This window comes from Trichechus manatus, unplaced genomic scaffold (genome assembly GCF_000243295.1).
Source record: "Trichechus manatus latirostris isolate Lorelei unplaced genomic scaffold, TriManLat1.0 scaffold00195, whole genome shotgun sequence".
NCBI classification, from domain to species: domain Eukaryota; kingdom Metazoa; phylum Chordata; class Mammalia; order Sirenia; family Trichechidae; genus Trichechus; species Trichechus manatus.
The window spans coordinates 1,237,603-1,253,227 of record NW_004444131.1 but is presented as its reverse complement, the minus strand read 5'-3'; the positions used below and the strand labels follow the sequence as shown (position 1 = coordinate 1,253,227).

At 39.2% G+C, this 15,625-nt stretch overlaps 1 long non-coding RNA gene across 1 annotated transcript in view; it reads left to right on the top strand.

The window, feature by feature from the left end:
• The window catches only part of LOC111822696 (uncharacterized), a 28,178-nt gene extending 12,916 nt beyond the window's left edge, over window positions 1-15,262 (top strand). Inside the window, exon 4 of the long non-coding RNA XR_002825825.1 lies at window positions 13,036-15,262. This is a non-coding gene — a long non-coding RNA (uncharacterized LOC111822696). The remainder of the gene's footprint in view (window positions 1-13,035) is intronic.
• Window positions 15,263-15,625: the final 363 nt, after the last annotated feature.

The following is a 15,625-nucleotide window of genomic DNA, read 5'->3' as shown; positions in this document are numbered from 1 at the left end:
TGTCACATGTTCTGACTTTCTTACAAGCCGTACACAAGGGTGCACATAATAATTGAGTAACACTTTCACAATCACGGAGTCCTGGTGGCGCAGTGGTTAAGAGCCCGGCTGCGAACCAAAAGGTGAGCAGTTCGAATCCACCAGCGGCTCTTTGGAAACCCTATAGGGCAGTTCTACCCTCTCTTATAAGATTACCCTGAGTCAGAATCGACTTGAGGGCAACAGGTTTTTGATTATTTTCCAAACATGAACTCTTCTCATGGACACAGTGCTGGAAAGTAAGGTAAGGTAGATATTTGTGCCACCATTTTAGAAATCAGGAAGCTGAGGCTCAGAATGCTGAGTGACTAGTCCACAGTTACACAGTGAATCCCCACATAAATTATGCACAAAGTTAATCATTCACATGCATGAGAATCACACCCTGAGATTATAGCTCCTTGAAATTGCTTTATTAATCACTTTATTTATGAAGGTTCAGAAAATCTCGATGGTGATATTTTGAGAGTCTTTGGTATGTGCAGTTATCATGCAATTATACTGAAGATGGCTGATACTGATCTAGTCAATGAAATAATTATTCTCAGAGAATGAGCATTTGAATTTTTTCCACCACGTTGCAGACGTCTTTGGCGTTCAGGCAGATAAGTGTCACCTTGATTTATTAAATCGGTGCCGTATAGAATGGCTGTTGTTCTTTTTCTATTGTGGAATGCAGAGCTTGTCTAAAATTCTAGCACCACGATTGATCCCTAAGGATTTTTTACTCATATTGTGCAATCACCACAAAGTGTTCAGGACTCACACTGCTGCTGAAGTGGGCATGGCCCATGTCCTTCTGAAATTTGCGTGCTATTGTTTTTACAGATGTTCTCCTCAGTTCCCACCTCAAATCAGGTCAGGGGAGCTACTGGGAAATGAAACTGTGTTTCCTCCATTTCCCCCCTCCTCGCATGGTTGACTTGAATTTTAAGCCCACAGATATGCTCTACTAGTTGAGACTTGGTTGTTTACCACTTTAACCAGGAGATTCAATGGTTAGCTGTTTTCACCAGCTTTGAAAAAAGGGTTGCATTATAAGTATACGGGGAAATGATCTGTGTATCAGGTACATCTTGCTTTTGTTTTAGATTATAGATTATCTGCTTCCTTAATGAGATGCTAAACCAGTCTAAGGCTGTTCCTACAAAAACATCTTTGTGATATGTTTCACAGTTTGAAATAATTCCCCATACACCAAAGCAAATGAAACTATTCAGTTGTTTCAGAACAAAAGCCCTCAGCCCCAATGACTCTTTCAACAAAAACCATGAAGAACATTCTTACTTTTTCAACTAAAAAGTTAAAAATTTAAAAAACTTCGACTTATATTTATTGAACTTCCCTTGGTTATCCTACATTGAAGTAAGTATTTGAGAATAGTTTCAACAAATCTTAACTTCAGAAAGACTTTTAGAAGGTACTATTCCAATCTCCCAGTTAACATAGAAATACTGTATCTTTATAAATACTTCCACTAACAAAAAGTCCTCTTTTTAAAGGTTGCCCATCACAATTTTGAATGCTCTAACAGAGGATAGGAGGAGCCCTGGTGGCACAGTAGCTAACCACTCAGTAACTAACCAAAAGGTCAGCGATTCGATCTGGCCAGCCACTCTGCAGGAGAAAAGACCTGGCAATCTGCTCCCATAAAGATTACAGCCTAGGAAACCCTATGAGGCAGTTCTGCTCTGTCATACAGGGTCACTATGAGTCAGAATCCACTTGACGGCACCCAACAACAACAATGGAGGATTATCAAAAGGAAAGGCCTTTCTCTTCCTGGACTTTATATTTTAGTAAATGTTCATTTCAGACAGATTCACAAGTAAAGGGAGAGGGAACTATAAGACTCAGAAAGGGCCCTGTCTGTGAAGTAACTGCATAATAGACTAAAGTTGAAAGAGTTGATCGATCTTATCAATTGTGAAAAGAGATGTCTTACAGAAGGAGCCTTGGAAAACCCCCAAACTGATCCTTTTACATGTTGGGTGATCATTTGGATTCAGTCGTGGAATGTGCCATTGGGGTCTAACATGGGCTCATAGTAACATGTAGCATACACTCAAATTAAGTGAATCACTAGCAAATAGGTCCTTAAAGTCTACAAAAACCAACCACAGGATTGTAATGAAAGAAAGTGATGACAGACAAGTTATAACACCCAGCCAGCCAATTTCTGAACACACAGTATTTTGGCTGACTAGTCTTGGACATGGGAAGAATTATGTTGCTCAATTTACAACTTATTAAAGAAGGAGTGAAGCCGTCAATACAGATGGCTGGTTTTATATCAAAGAAGACTAGAAGAGGCGATACTACAGAGCTTCCACTGAGCAAACTGTCAAGCAGTACTTAACTCACTTTTTCCCATACCTAATCATTAGAAAAGAATGAATTTTCAAAAGGTAAAGAAACTGCAGAAGTATTAGTACGCCCTGACTTTTCTCTCTTGTTATCTGCAAAAGCCTAGACATGTTGATAGAATCGGCTTCATTCCTTAGGCAAGGCAGTAATTACTTTTTCACATGGTACATGCTCTTTGTAAGCAGTTGCTTATGACATGCAGAATGCAATGCCTTTGTTGTGTGTGTGGGAAAGGTGAATTGGAAGCTAATTATAATGCTTTATGCTAGTACATGAAATCTGTCCCCAAATATAATATAGAAACTACTTTTTATTTACCAGAATAAATACATGGCACCTTATGTAAAGTCTGTGAACACTTTTCAAAATAAGTCCCAAAGTAAGCACCAAGAAGTGTCAAATATGAAAAGAATAAAGTCATCCTGGCCTAAACAAACTTTGAATTTGGTTTTGTTATACCATAAATAAAATAGTGTTCATGGCTGCTTTCAGTGCAGGAGCCAGAAGACTGGGTTGGAGTCACTGGTTTGCCTTTAAATGTGTGTGCCTGATTTTTTTTTTAAAGTTATTTAACCTTGCAGAGGCTTTATCTGTAGAAAGAGCAAAGCTGCATTAAACTATCTCTAAGATTCTTGTATTCTATGATTTTTATCTTCTTAGATGAATAACTTTATCACTTGGCATTGGAAACTGAAGACACCAGAAGACCCTTATAAGTTCCCAGAAATCAGGGACATCTTTTAGCCCGTGGAAGGCCTCTGGATAATATGTTTCAGAAAAAGAATAGGACTCAAGTCCCCTGACTCCCATGTAGATGTGAATTAATCATCCCACCACTGAGTCATTTGTGACCTTAGAGGTGACTCTTAAATTTCTTCTGCTTTTACCCATTTGTAAAAGGCAATAACCAGCCTGAGCAGCCCCCTGCCCAACCAAACCCCATCTATAAAAATTAATTAGATAGCATCTTAGGTTTTCTACTCCATGAAATTAAGTGCTCTAAAAATGTAACTAATACTTATTTTTTATAAAACATACCTAATAAACTCTTGTACTATCATATACAACTTAAACCTCCAAAAAGAATATTTGAAGTGCATTCTGAGCCAGGCTGCAATTACCACTTTTCTTTACCACTGTGATCCTTCTTACTTTTTTTCTGAATTTACAAGCTGTTTATCAGGATAAGTCACCAGCCTGGGCCATTTTCGTTTCTTTGCAAAAGGATTCCACATGGTGAGCTGGAATTTCCTTTACTCAATATGCTTGAAAAATCTGGAATATTCTCACTGGTTCATTTCTAGAGTAGGCATCTCTAACCAAGAGGCCTACACTGACATTGTGCCTAAGGGTTTTTTCAGCCTGGCAGTAATTTATATTTCAGACACTAAAGGTTAATGCCGAGCAGTTGTTCAGCCTGTGTAGATCCAAATTTCAGAGAATCTGCACTCCTGAGTCAGGAGCACCCTGACGTATTTTAAAACTGGGTAAAGGGCTGGGCACATCTCCAGAATAACTGTGAGTTTGATGGTTAACCATTGGGCTCAAGTGGTGATTAATGACAGCACAAATGGCTCCGTGATTCTTCGTAAGACCGTTTAGCAGCTACTTTTGTTTCCTTCCTTCTATTTGATTTAACTCATCATTCTAGGTGGGGACCCATCTATGTTGAATTTTAATATTTCAGGGTAATAGATTATGTGTCTAATATTGATATAACCAGAGCAATATATGAAACCATTGATTATTATATATGATGCTAATTCTACCATAACTATTTTTCACCTTTCAAAATCCAGCCATGTGTAGACCAGGCCTTCTGTTTTTTTAATACATCCTGTAGGAGGAATTTTTAGTTAATTTCCCAGAGGAACACAAAATTGACAAATATTTTTTTCCCTAGTAACTATTTTTAGGAGCCAGTCCAAAAATTTCATTGTGACCCTGAGTTAACTGAGCGATTTCTGGCCCTGAAACATAAATTTGAAAATTGCAACATGGGGAGACCCCAGGGTGATCTTCCCGTTATGATATAGTCTGTTCAGAACCAAAGAGGGACAAGCAGAGGAGTGTGGCAGGCATTCAGAGGCAAGCCAAAAAATACACATTAGAAACTAGGATCCAAAAGGAAGAGTTAAAGAAAAGATTTCTGTTTTCGGTATGGAAAAGGGAGTGATTGACTCTCAATCTTGGAGTTTGTGAAGGCCCTCGACACATAGGAGATACAGGAACGTACTCTACCTCCCGGAAGACGAGGATGTGTCAAGAAAAAGCAGAAGTAAATTGCAACACGGGGCTTATGTTTGCCACAGGGAAGCACTTCCTGACAGCCAGGGCTGTTCAACACTGGAATGAGCTACCAAGGGAGGTAGGCAATCTTGGTTCTTGGCAGGTTTAGAAATTAGCTGGATTCTTATCTTCTGGAATCAAAGCTATAGAGAGAGAACTCGTCAACCTCAAGAGACTGACCCCCCACTCTCGTCTCCTTTCAAATATAGGAATTTCTACACCGATATGGTTAGAGGAAAGTAGATAACATAAAAATGAAGAGGGCTCTCAATTGACTCGTGAATGTTTATACATTCCTTTTTCTTTCAAATCAAGAATTTTTGTCCTTTTTCTTTTCTGAGAGGGTGTGTATCCAGGGGATACTATTATTTTCTATTTGCTTTCGGTCAAAATAATGCGAACTGCTGCTAGATTTTAGCAGAACCCTCTGGCAGGGGTGACAGAAGTCTCGAAGGTGTCTACAACAACTCAATGAGTCCCCCAGATAGTTTTTCATCAAGTAAGGCATGAGAAGGCAGGGCCACTCTCAGTCACAGTTAGCAAAAAGCCGTTAGGGAGTCAGTCTATGTAATTCTTTTTTTTAAAAAAAAAAAAGAGGAAATTTCAGTTTTCACATGGCAGCTACTTGAGGGGTTGGGTCACAGCATTCTAAATATTAGTGAAATGCAAGAGAAGCATTTCTAAGACTACATTTCCTTTCAATCTAGGTGCTATTCGAAAGTTGTATGTATTGCTTACAAGCTTCTGGATAAGAATTGTGTAGAGATGTGTTACATCAAAACGTGGTTTTCACACACATTGCTGTGCAGATCACTAGATTTTTGCACTTGACAAATACATCTTGTGAGAAGGATCCAGAGAGAAATTTGAACCCCTCTGCAGATTTCTCTTTCCATTGAGGTTAATCTTAGCCCAGATGCAGTCTAACTTGCTCTCACTGTTCCTATGTCTTTAGAGCAGTTGTGCTACATTTTGTTCAATAAAAATGGAGACCTTGCCTGCAGAAAGTGGTACAGCCATTCCAGTAAGTAAGGACAGGTATCCATTTTGTGTCTTTGAAAATACAGGGTTAATAGTAACTTCAAGATCTTTTCTGCAGACCTTTCTGAGTGAAGCTGAAGCAGGTGCCCTTAGGGAGTGACTATTATCTGTTCTCTCTTGGTTGTTGTTTGGGGTACAATATGTAGTTTTCCCCCTGGCAGTTAGAAAATTATGTTGTGGCAGGAAAGACATCATTCTGCCTGTCTTGAAATGCTTTTCCCAAGGGATCGCAAACCAAGGCAGTGTTGATAAAACATACATGGAGAAGAGAAAATACCTTTCCTTCTTTTTCCTTTTTTTCCTTCTTTCTAATCTTTGGGCTACATATCTTTGGAAGGAACAAACTAAACATAAAAATAAAATAGAGAAGAAACTTGAACACCTAATTTGATATAGGTAGGCTCTGCCTATGTAGAGAGGGAGGCTAAATTATGGCAATTTCTATATAACTGGTGCAGGTCCAGATGGGAGTTGTCCCGTTTGTAGATTGGATCACCTTTCTGCAAATGAACTGACTGAACTTATTCAGAATTGTACATACACACAGATATCTGAAACCTTAAGACAATTGACTGCGCTGTAGCTAAGGATGGATTGATGAAATCCCCAAGGGAACTAGTCATGCTGCCTTTCTAGGCCTTCCTAACTCTCAAAAGTTGTGTTGTTAAAGCTCCCTCAATTCTTCCTCCTAAAGAACTTCACTGTTTTATTTATCGTACTTCCCAGTAACCACAAACCATTTCAAGGTTCCATTACTAAAATCCTTTACATTTCAGGGGGGGTTGAAAAGTTTCTCTAATAATTCTCAATTTGGGAAGGTAGCCCCCAGTTATCTGTGATTGGAGTACTCTGTGGACAGACTAGGCTTTAGGAATGAGTGTAATAAAACCAGTTCATAGAGACTTTTTGGATAAAAGAGTTACTTTGGTATAGTTTCCTTTTCCTCCTTTGAGACCTTGGAATAAATAGAGGAAAAAGTCTAGGCATTATGCTCTGATATCGCCGTGCTAAATTTCAGCCTACAAAGTCTGAGCTGTGTGACTTGAAACAAATTGTTGACCCTCTCTGAGCCTCGGTTTCCGCATCTTTAAATGAGGATTCCCATCTCTTCCTTACAAAGTTGCTGTGAAGATTAACTGAGCTATATGGTGGTTAAGCAATTGGCTGCTAAGCAAAAGGTCAGCCGTTTGAATCTACCAGCCTTTGCTCGGAAACCTTATGGGGCAGTTCTACTCTGTCCTAAAGGGTCGCTATGAGTCAGAATAGACTTGACGGCAGTGGGATTTTGGTTATGAAGCACTTGATGGTGTTGTTGTTGTCCTTTGGTTCATTGTTAAGGATATGTCCCAACCCCAAACTTGTATGAAGACCTGTCTTAGTTTGTTAGTGCTGCTATAACAGAAATACCACAAGTGGGTGGCTCTAACAAACAGAAATTTATTTTCTCACAGTTTAGGAGTCTAGAAGTCTGAATTCAGGGTGCTGGCACTAGGAGAAGTCTCTGTCTATTGGCTCTGGGGGACAGTCCTTGTCTATTTTCAGCTTCTGTTCCTTGGTTCCTTGGTGATCTTCATGTGACATGGCATCCATCTTCCCAAAGAAATCATTCTTCAGTGATTTCGTTCTTCTGTGCCTGATCTGCTCTTTGTATCTCAGAAAGTGATAGAGTTAAGACACACCTCACACTAGCATGACCTCTGTCTTAGGCTGGATTCTCTAGAGAAAGCAAAACCAGTGAAGCATGTATATATACATATAGAGAAAGAGAGGAGCACTGGTTGTGAAATGTTTAAGAGCTACGGTGAGCTACGGCTGCTAATCAAAAAGTCAGCAGTTCAAATCCACCAGCTGCTCCTTGGAAACCTCACAGAGCAGTTCTACTCTGCCCTATAGGGTCACTATGAGTCGGGATCGACTTGACGGCAAAGGGTTTTATATATATATTTGTATATATATATATATATATAGAGAGAGAGAGAGAGAGAGAGTTATCTCAAGGAAATGGCTCACGTGGTTGTAGAGGCTGGCAAGTCCCAAATCCATGGGTCAGACATCAGGCTGGAGGCTTCTCTTGACTCATGTAGCTTCAGGGGCTGACAAACCCAAGATTGGCGGGTCAGACAGCAGACAGCTGGCTCGTGGGCTGCAGAGCAGATGAATCTAAGATCAGCCAGTAAGGCGGCAGGCTGCTGGCTCACAAACTGCGGAGTCCAACGAATCCCATGATCAGCAGGCAAGATGGCAGGCTGCTAGCTCAAGTCCCAAGTCCCAAGAACCAGACGTCAGATGATGACAAGACAGATGCAGGATCCAGTGCAAGTAAAAGCCAGTGAGTTTGCCAGAACGTCCATATATATGGATGCAGGCCACACCCACAAGGAAACTCCCTTTACAACTGATTGGTTGCTCATATCAGATCACATTATGGAAGTGATTACATTATATCACAAAATGGAGGATAACTACATCATTACATAACTGCCAAACCACTGAGAATCATGGCCCAGGCAAGTTGACACAACCTTAACCATCACAGTCCATTAACATAACAAACAAATCCCCATTCCCAAATGGAATTACATCCCACAAGGATTAGGATTTATAACATGTTTATAATGCATGTTTTGGGGAGACATAATTCAACCCATATCAAGACCTTAAAAATAAATTGAAAAGATGATTCACAAGAATCCAAAGGGAAAGATAGAATGAACAAAATTGATTTAACAAAATAGACCGAACAAAACCCCAAGAATTTAATCTCTGTTTTCCCATCTACCTTCCTGACCACTCTCTCTTATCTTCTGGATGTTCTGCAGGAGTTCACAAATGTAGAAACTGGTTTAACTTCTGAAACTTGCAACCCTCATTAACGTGATTCCACTATTCTCCTCTCTCTTTCCAGAAGGATTTAGAATGGTAATGACCACATGCTCTCATAACAAGTTCCCACATCACCCTCTTTCTCATTCTCATACTCTAATGAAAAAATGACCTTCTAACCTGATCTAACTGGTTGTATTACCCTCCCTGCACTTTGCCTCCCAGCTCCCTCAATTTATCATATACCATTTGCTAATTTTGGAATTTGTTAAATCCTCTATTTCTACAAGATATTTCCCATTGATTAAATGGCTCATTAAAATCACATCTTTTTCAGTAAGGGCTTTACTAAATTTATTGGTAGGTCTCCAAGGTAAGTGGTGTATTTATTGAGCACATACGACATGCGAGATGTAGTTCTAAGCGCATTATCTCAGTTAATCTTTCTAACATTCCCATAAAACAAGCACTTTTGATACAGATAAGAGAGACTGAGGACTCAGAGATTACAAAGCTACTTCATGGTAGGATGGGGAACAAATTCAGGCCATCTGATGTCAGAGCTTGTACACAACCTGCTATCCTACCCAGCAGTTACACAAACGGTTTCATTCTACTGCTTAAGTGGACTCTGCATTAGCATGAGAAACAGTGTTATTTCTACTGGAATCCAAATTGCTGGCTTTCATGGAGTTGGAGTGACCCACCCAGGCCATTTCCTTGAGATCTTCTTTTGATCCTTGAGTCCTGAGAAAACTGTCTTCTGAAGTTACCTTTTGAGTCCAAGAGTGGTCTGGATAAATGAGTGAAGATCATTTGCCTTAGGCATTGTGTTCTTTTGTGCAGTTAGTTCTATGTGCAGGCAGTTCCAAGAAATAGAGACTCCAAAGGTCAGACTGGAGCTATGTTTTAGGGTAAATCAGTGATTATTTTTATTGTTCTTCAAGACAATGCTGTGTGATATCCTTCCTGATCACAAATTGTTTTATCAGTTTTGTTCTGAACCTCTTCCATGGCCATGTCAATAAGATGCGGTATAAGAATTTTTGGAAGCTTTTTTTCATCTTAGGAATGTTTTTTACTCCCTAGTTGAAATGTTACCCCTATTTAAAAATGATATATTAAATAGACTTTCTTCAATTTCTCTTACTAGTTTAATATGATTTTTGTTTTAACAGGTGTTTTAGAGCAACTATAATAAACCATGAAAAATACTGTTTTAGGGGTTTTTTTTCTGAGGGATGAGGATGAGATTACTTCATTTTTAAATTACACCTACTTTTAATTAGCACAGATGCAAAATTGAAGAAAATTTTAGAATTCTAAGGAAAAAAATGGAGCTTGTTTCTGTTTAAACCAAATCACCATAATAAATGGCTTTTTCCACAGCCAATAGGTCTTCCCCAAGGTAGAATGGATTCTGTAGGAATGTTAAACCATTGTTGTTGTTGTGATTAGGTGCTGACCAGTCTATTCTGACTCATAGCGACCCTATAGGACAGAATAGAACTGCCCCATAGGGTTTCCAAGAAGCAGCTGGTGGGTTTGAAGAGCTGACCTTTTGGTTAGCAGCCAAGTTCTTAACCACTATGCTACCAGGGCTCCATTAAACCATTATGAGGAGCAAAACACAGGGTTGTCTTTCTTTTTGTTTTTTTGCCATGGCAATTATTCAACTGTGGTGCACAATTTTCATCCTTTTCTAAAACAGGTGGACTCCAGTGTCTTATTACTTGGTGAAAACTAGCATGGAAGTTGTATAGAAAATGTTACATCACTATCAAGTTCAAGAAGCAGTTTCAAAACCAACTGCTAAGCACTTAACCTTCACAGTTATGCTCTGGCTCTTGCTGGCTAAACAACTGTGGTCTGAGCCTTTCTAGCAAGCTGCCAGTGTGTAGGTGACTGATCTTGAGAAGAAACCAGGGCAACCAAAACTTCAAAGACATTTCTGATGTGTTGGGTGTTGTCTATGGACAAAAGACTCATTCCTTGATTCTACATAATTGTTCATTTGGAATGTTAACTTGAGTTTAAAACAGTGTTAGCCATCAGGTTGCCACCTGTTGGTTAAAAAGCCACCCTTCTTTGCTCCCAACTATCCCACTACTGTCAAGTTCAGCTGGCCCAGAGCAGTGCTTGAGGTCTGCCCTGCTCGTCCAGTGTGTCTTATTTCCTCTCTGGTTTTAAAAGCAATGTGTGTTCATGGTGAAGTCCTGAGGTGGTACAAACAATTAACATGCTCCACTATTAACTGAAAGTTTAGAGGTTCAAGTCCACCCAGATGCACCTTGGAAGAAAGCCCTGGAGACTGACTTCCAAAAAACCAGCCATTGAAAACCCTATGGAGCACAGTTCTACTCTGACACACATGGAGTCATCATGAGTCAGAGTTGACGTGATGGCAACTTATTTGTTTTTAATGTTCATCATTGAAATTTTGTAAATATCCAGGACCAAGACCAAGACCCAGATCTAGACTGAAACATTGACCAATAAGAGAGAGCTAACCTCAGTCATAGTAAAGGAGAACTGAGCATTAATATGTAATATGTAATTCATTGCACACTTTCATATAGTTTACCCAGATAATTAGTTCTTCTCAGCACATTTATTTTCTAAACTGTTAAGTGAAAAAGCTCTGGTGAATCCAAAACACTAAATATGGTAAAACCCATCTACTAGAAGTCCCAATACAGAGATGTGCATTACTGACCTCAGAACACCGCCATCAACTGTGACTCTCACCTTTCCCATATCAGTTCCTCTACAGTGTGAATCCATCAGTATTGAGGCACAGCTGACTGTACAAGATTAAGAGGAAGAAAAGGAGGCTGCCTCTCAATCCCTCTATCACTTAGAAATACAACAATTCAAAGGCTGATTAGGTGCACCTACCGTATCAGAAAATCGGAGCTCAGAAGTGTGTTGACTGCTCCTGAGCTTCTGGACACATAAGACCATCTGGGGTTAGTCTGAGGACTGCAGATGTCTTGCGATGACCCTCACATCTGGATGGTCTTCTTTCTGAAGACCTTTAGAAGCCCTAACAGCTATGGAAAAGAGTTCTCCATCCCACATGTATTTCTTGACTATTTTTTTATTGTTATAACAAGACACATCATCAGGAAAGACCAATTGCTAGAAAAGGACATCATGTTTGGCCAAGAAGAGGGTCACCAAAAATGAAGGAGACCCTCAGTTAGATAGATTGATACAACAGCCACAATCATGGCCTCATACGTACCAACCATCCTGAAGATGGTGCAGGACCAGGCCACGTTTCGTTCTGTTAGCCACAAGGTCTCCATGAGTCAGAGCCGAATGGACAGCCACTTACAACAGCAACAAAATGATAAAAGCAAAGATAAATAGATTATAGTCCTTGTCCTCACAGTGCTTATAATCTCCCTAGAGAAACAAAGCATATTAACCTTAAATATTAAGTGGCAGATGCTGCAGTGTATGATTAAGTACCCAGTGAGGAGGTGATCAATCAATGGCATGTCATATTGTTAATCTCAGCTCTGGTCTGCCAGCTACAGTTCAGTGCACAGTGACATGAGTCAGGATGCAAGGAGACTGCTGCTAAAAATGGCTTGAGGCACTTACATGTGTATCATCAACTCAGAAAAGCAGCCAAGACAAAATGGGGAGAGGGCAAGGCAAAAGAGAGAGCACCCCGACTCCCTTCCACACCCCACCTGCAGAGTGCTTGCGACTTGATCTCCCTCTTACCACAGCCCTTTGTTGAATAGGATCCTTCTCTCTCCATCCCCCACCTCACCGTAGGGAGGAGAGGTATTCAAGTTTTTTTTTTTTTTCCTCTGCACATTTCAGTTCTGCTTTTTGGGTGGTTCTATTTGAAGCTCATTAAACATGATTTAAAATATTTTGCCTTGCCTCTTTATTCGTTTAGTTCTTTAAAGTTTCCCTTCCCCACTTGTGTTTTATTATCACCTCTGCATTCTGATCAGGTTCCCAGCTGCAAATATCGTCACACACCCTTGTTTTAGCAATAGGTTTCCTTTTCTTTTATCCTGTAATTGGAATTTGCCTTCAAAATCTTCCAAGACTCCTGCCTGCAGACTACCAGTTTTATTACCAGCCTTCCCTACTATTCACACTTTCTCGTGTTAAATCTTCCTCCCTCAGAGGCCAAAACACTAGCTTTTTCTTTAAGTTTTTCTCTATTCAGCTATTCATTTCTTAGGAAGACTTGTATTAGAACCTGGAATTCATCATACAATGCACAGCCTAAGTTGTGACAAACACCAGCTCATTTCTATAGAATGGAATAAGACAAAGTTTACCTTGATTCCACCCTGTACTAGAATGATGGTTAAAAGTGAAAACAACAAAGTTTCTTTTTTAAAAAAGAAACTACACTTGATTGTAAGGATGTCCTTTTTTTTCTTTTTTTTTTCCTAAATAAGAAACTAAAATAGAAATTTTGTTTGTTCTATTATCCTTTAGTGAGCAGTGTCCGGCTGGCATAGAACAATGAACTATTTAACTCCATACAAAAGAAAGCCAAGTGTGAGTATGTCAGCCCATGACTCAAGGAAAGGCCCCTGCGAGAGACCATCTCAGAAACAATGAGGAACTTGTCCCTTCCAGGAGAGGCTGAGGGCCTTCCAGGAGTGGTGAGTCCCAGCATAGGCTGTCGAGGCAACAGAGAAGGACTTGGTCCTTCTTCACTATTCTATTGGAATTTTCCCACTGCTAAGAAAATGGCCCAAGGATCTCATCCTGAGGAGGCAACTGCTGCATTGAAAATTGACATTCAGAAGAGCAGGGGTGGGAGGACAAGTCTGTGAAGCGAATTCTGAGAAATTCCCAAACCTGGGTCAGTGGTGGGCATAAGTACTAACTGAATCTACAATTGCACTTATAGGGAACTGAAATATTGTTCCACCGTTCAAGATTCCATAGTCTAGAATCAGGACACTTGAATATTTGATAAAAGATAATCAGTAGGTTGATATTCTTTAACTCTTATGAACAATTTCCCTTTAATCAATATGTGAGTTCAGATGGAAAATAGTACTGAAAGATATGTAAGTCATAAATTCATATATATTCACAATGGAGGAGTGAAAAATCTTCACATTAATAGGAAATGCCAAGCATCTTGAAAAGTTTCTCAATCTAAATAGTAGGGCTTCCGTATTTAAAAGTATCACTTGTAACTTTTAAAACCACAGTTTCTATTCTCCGTATCTCTCACTTACCCAGACACTGTCCTATGCCATGGAACTAGCATGTAGTATCAGTCCTCCAGAATTCTGTAGTAAGCTGTTTAGATTCTCTTTCTTGACCTTTAGAATCACAGAGAAGGCCTTACACATAGCAGCCATTTGATAAATATGTATGAATGACTAGAATCTTTATCACCATCATAAACTTGTCAGTATTTGGTTTCATCCCTAGATGGCTGTATTTAGTTTGAGTGTGTACAGGGTCCTAAAGAATGGGATTATTCCACAGAAGTCTCAGTGCTTGGCCAGGCATGGTCTCTGATCTTATAGACAGATGCTGAGTAGCAAGGAGTTTGGACACAGAATCAGAAGAATGACCACTGTTAATAACTGAGAGGTGGTCCGGTCTAGGAAGCAGAAGGTGGTATAGGAAAGACTCAGCAATAAGTTATATTCTAGGCACGCAGCTGGCAACAAGATTTAAGACAATAAGAATGTGTCCCAAGAGGGAAAACTCAGGATGAAAATCCCTATGGCTTGCTGATACAAACATTAAAAGGCAAGCCACAGACAGGGAGAAAATATTCCAAAAAAGGATTTAAAAAACATATCTAGAATACATAAAGAATTCTTATAATTCAATACTAAGAAGATATGCAACCCAGTTTAAAAAATGAGCAAAAGATTTGAATAGAGATTTCACCAAAAAGGACATACAGATTGCATTTAAGTACATAAAAAGATACCCATTAGTCATCATGAGAACCACAATGAGATACTACTCCACCCACTAGAATGTCAAAAATTAAAAAGACTGACTTGCCAACTCTTGGCTAAATCGTGAAGAAACTGGAACACTTACGCACTGCTGGTGGGAATGTAAAATGGCACAACCACTTTGGAAAACAGTTCAGCAGTTTCTTACGTAGTTAAACATACACGTAACCATATAACCTAGTCATTCTACTCCTAGGTAGAGCAATGTAATTATACAACCACACAAAAGTTTGGAGGCCAATGCCCATAGCAGCTTTATTAATAATAACCAAAACTAGAAACGATCCAAATGTCCATCAATAGGTGAATGAATAAACAAATTGTAGCATATTCATACAGTGAAATACTAAACAATAAAAAAGAATTAACTTTTGATATGTTTGACATGAATGAATCTTAAAATAATTATGCTGAGGGAAAGCCAGACAAAAAAAAGAGTACATGTTATATGATTCATTTATATAAAATTCTAAAAAATGCAAACTTATCAAAATAAAGCAGATCAAGTGGTTGCCTGGAGATGGAGAGGGATTACAAAGAGATACGAGGAAACTTTTGGAGATGATGGAATGTTCATTGCCTTGGCTGTGTTGATGGTGGTACCAAGTGTATACATATGTCAAAACTCATCAAATTTTATACTTTACACATGTGCAGTTTATTGTACTTCAGTTGTACATCAGTGTAACCAAAAAACCCAACCCATTGCCATCGAGTCGAGTCTGATTCATAGTGATCCTATAGGACAGAGTAGAACTGCCCCATAAGGTTTCCAAGGAGTGCCCGGTGGGTTCGAACTGCCGACTTTTTGGTTAGCAGCCGAACTCTTAACCACCAGAGTTTCCATACATCAGTATAATAGTCTTTTTAAAAAATGACCATCTCTTCAGACTCTCAATTATTTAACCACAACAAGATTTAAAGTTCTGTTTTAATTCAAAAGTTCCAGTGTAAACCTCATGAGATGTGAAATCATAATTGATACCAAAAAATAATTAAAAGAATCTACTAGATGACAGAAAATGAGATCATAACTGAGTCTGTTTATATTTAAATGATAAGATAGAGGATTCTAATGGAGCAGGAGA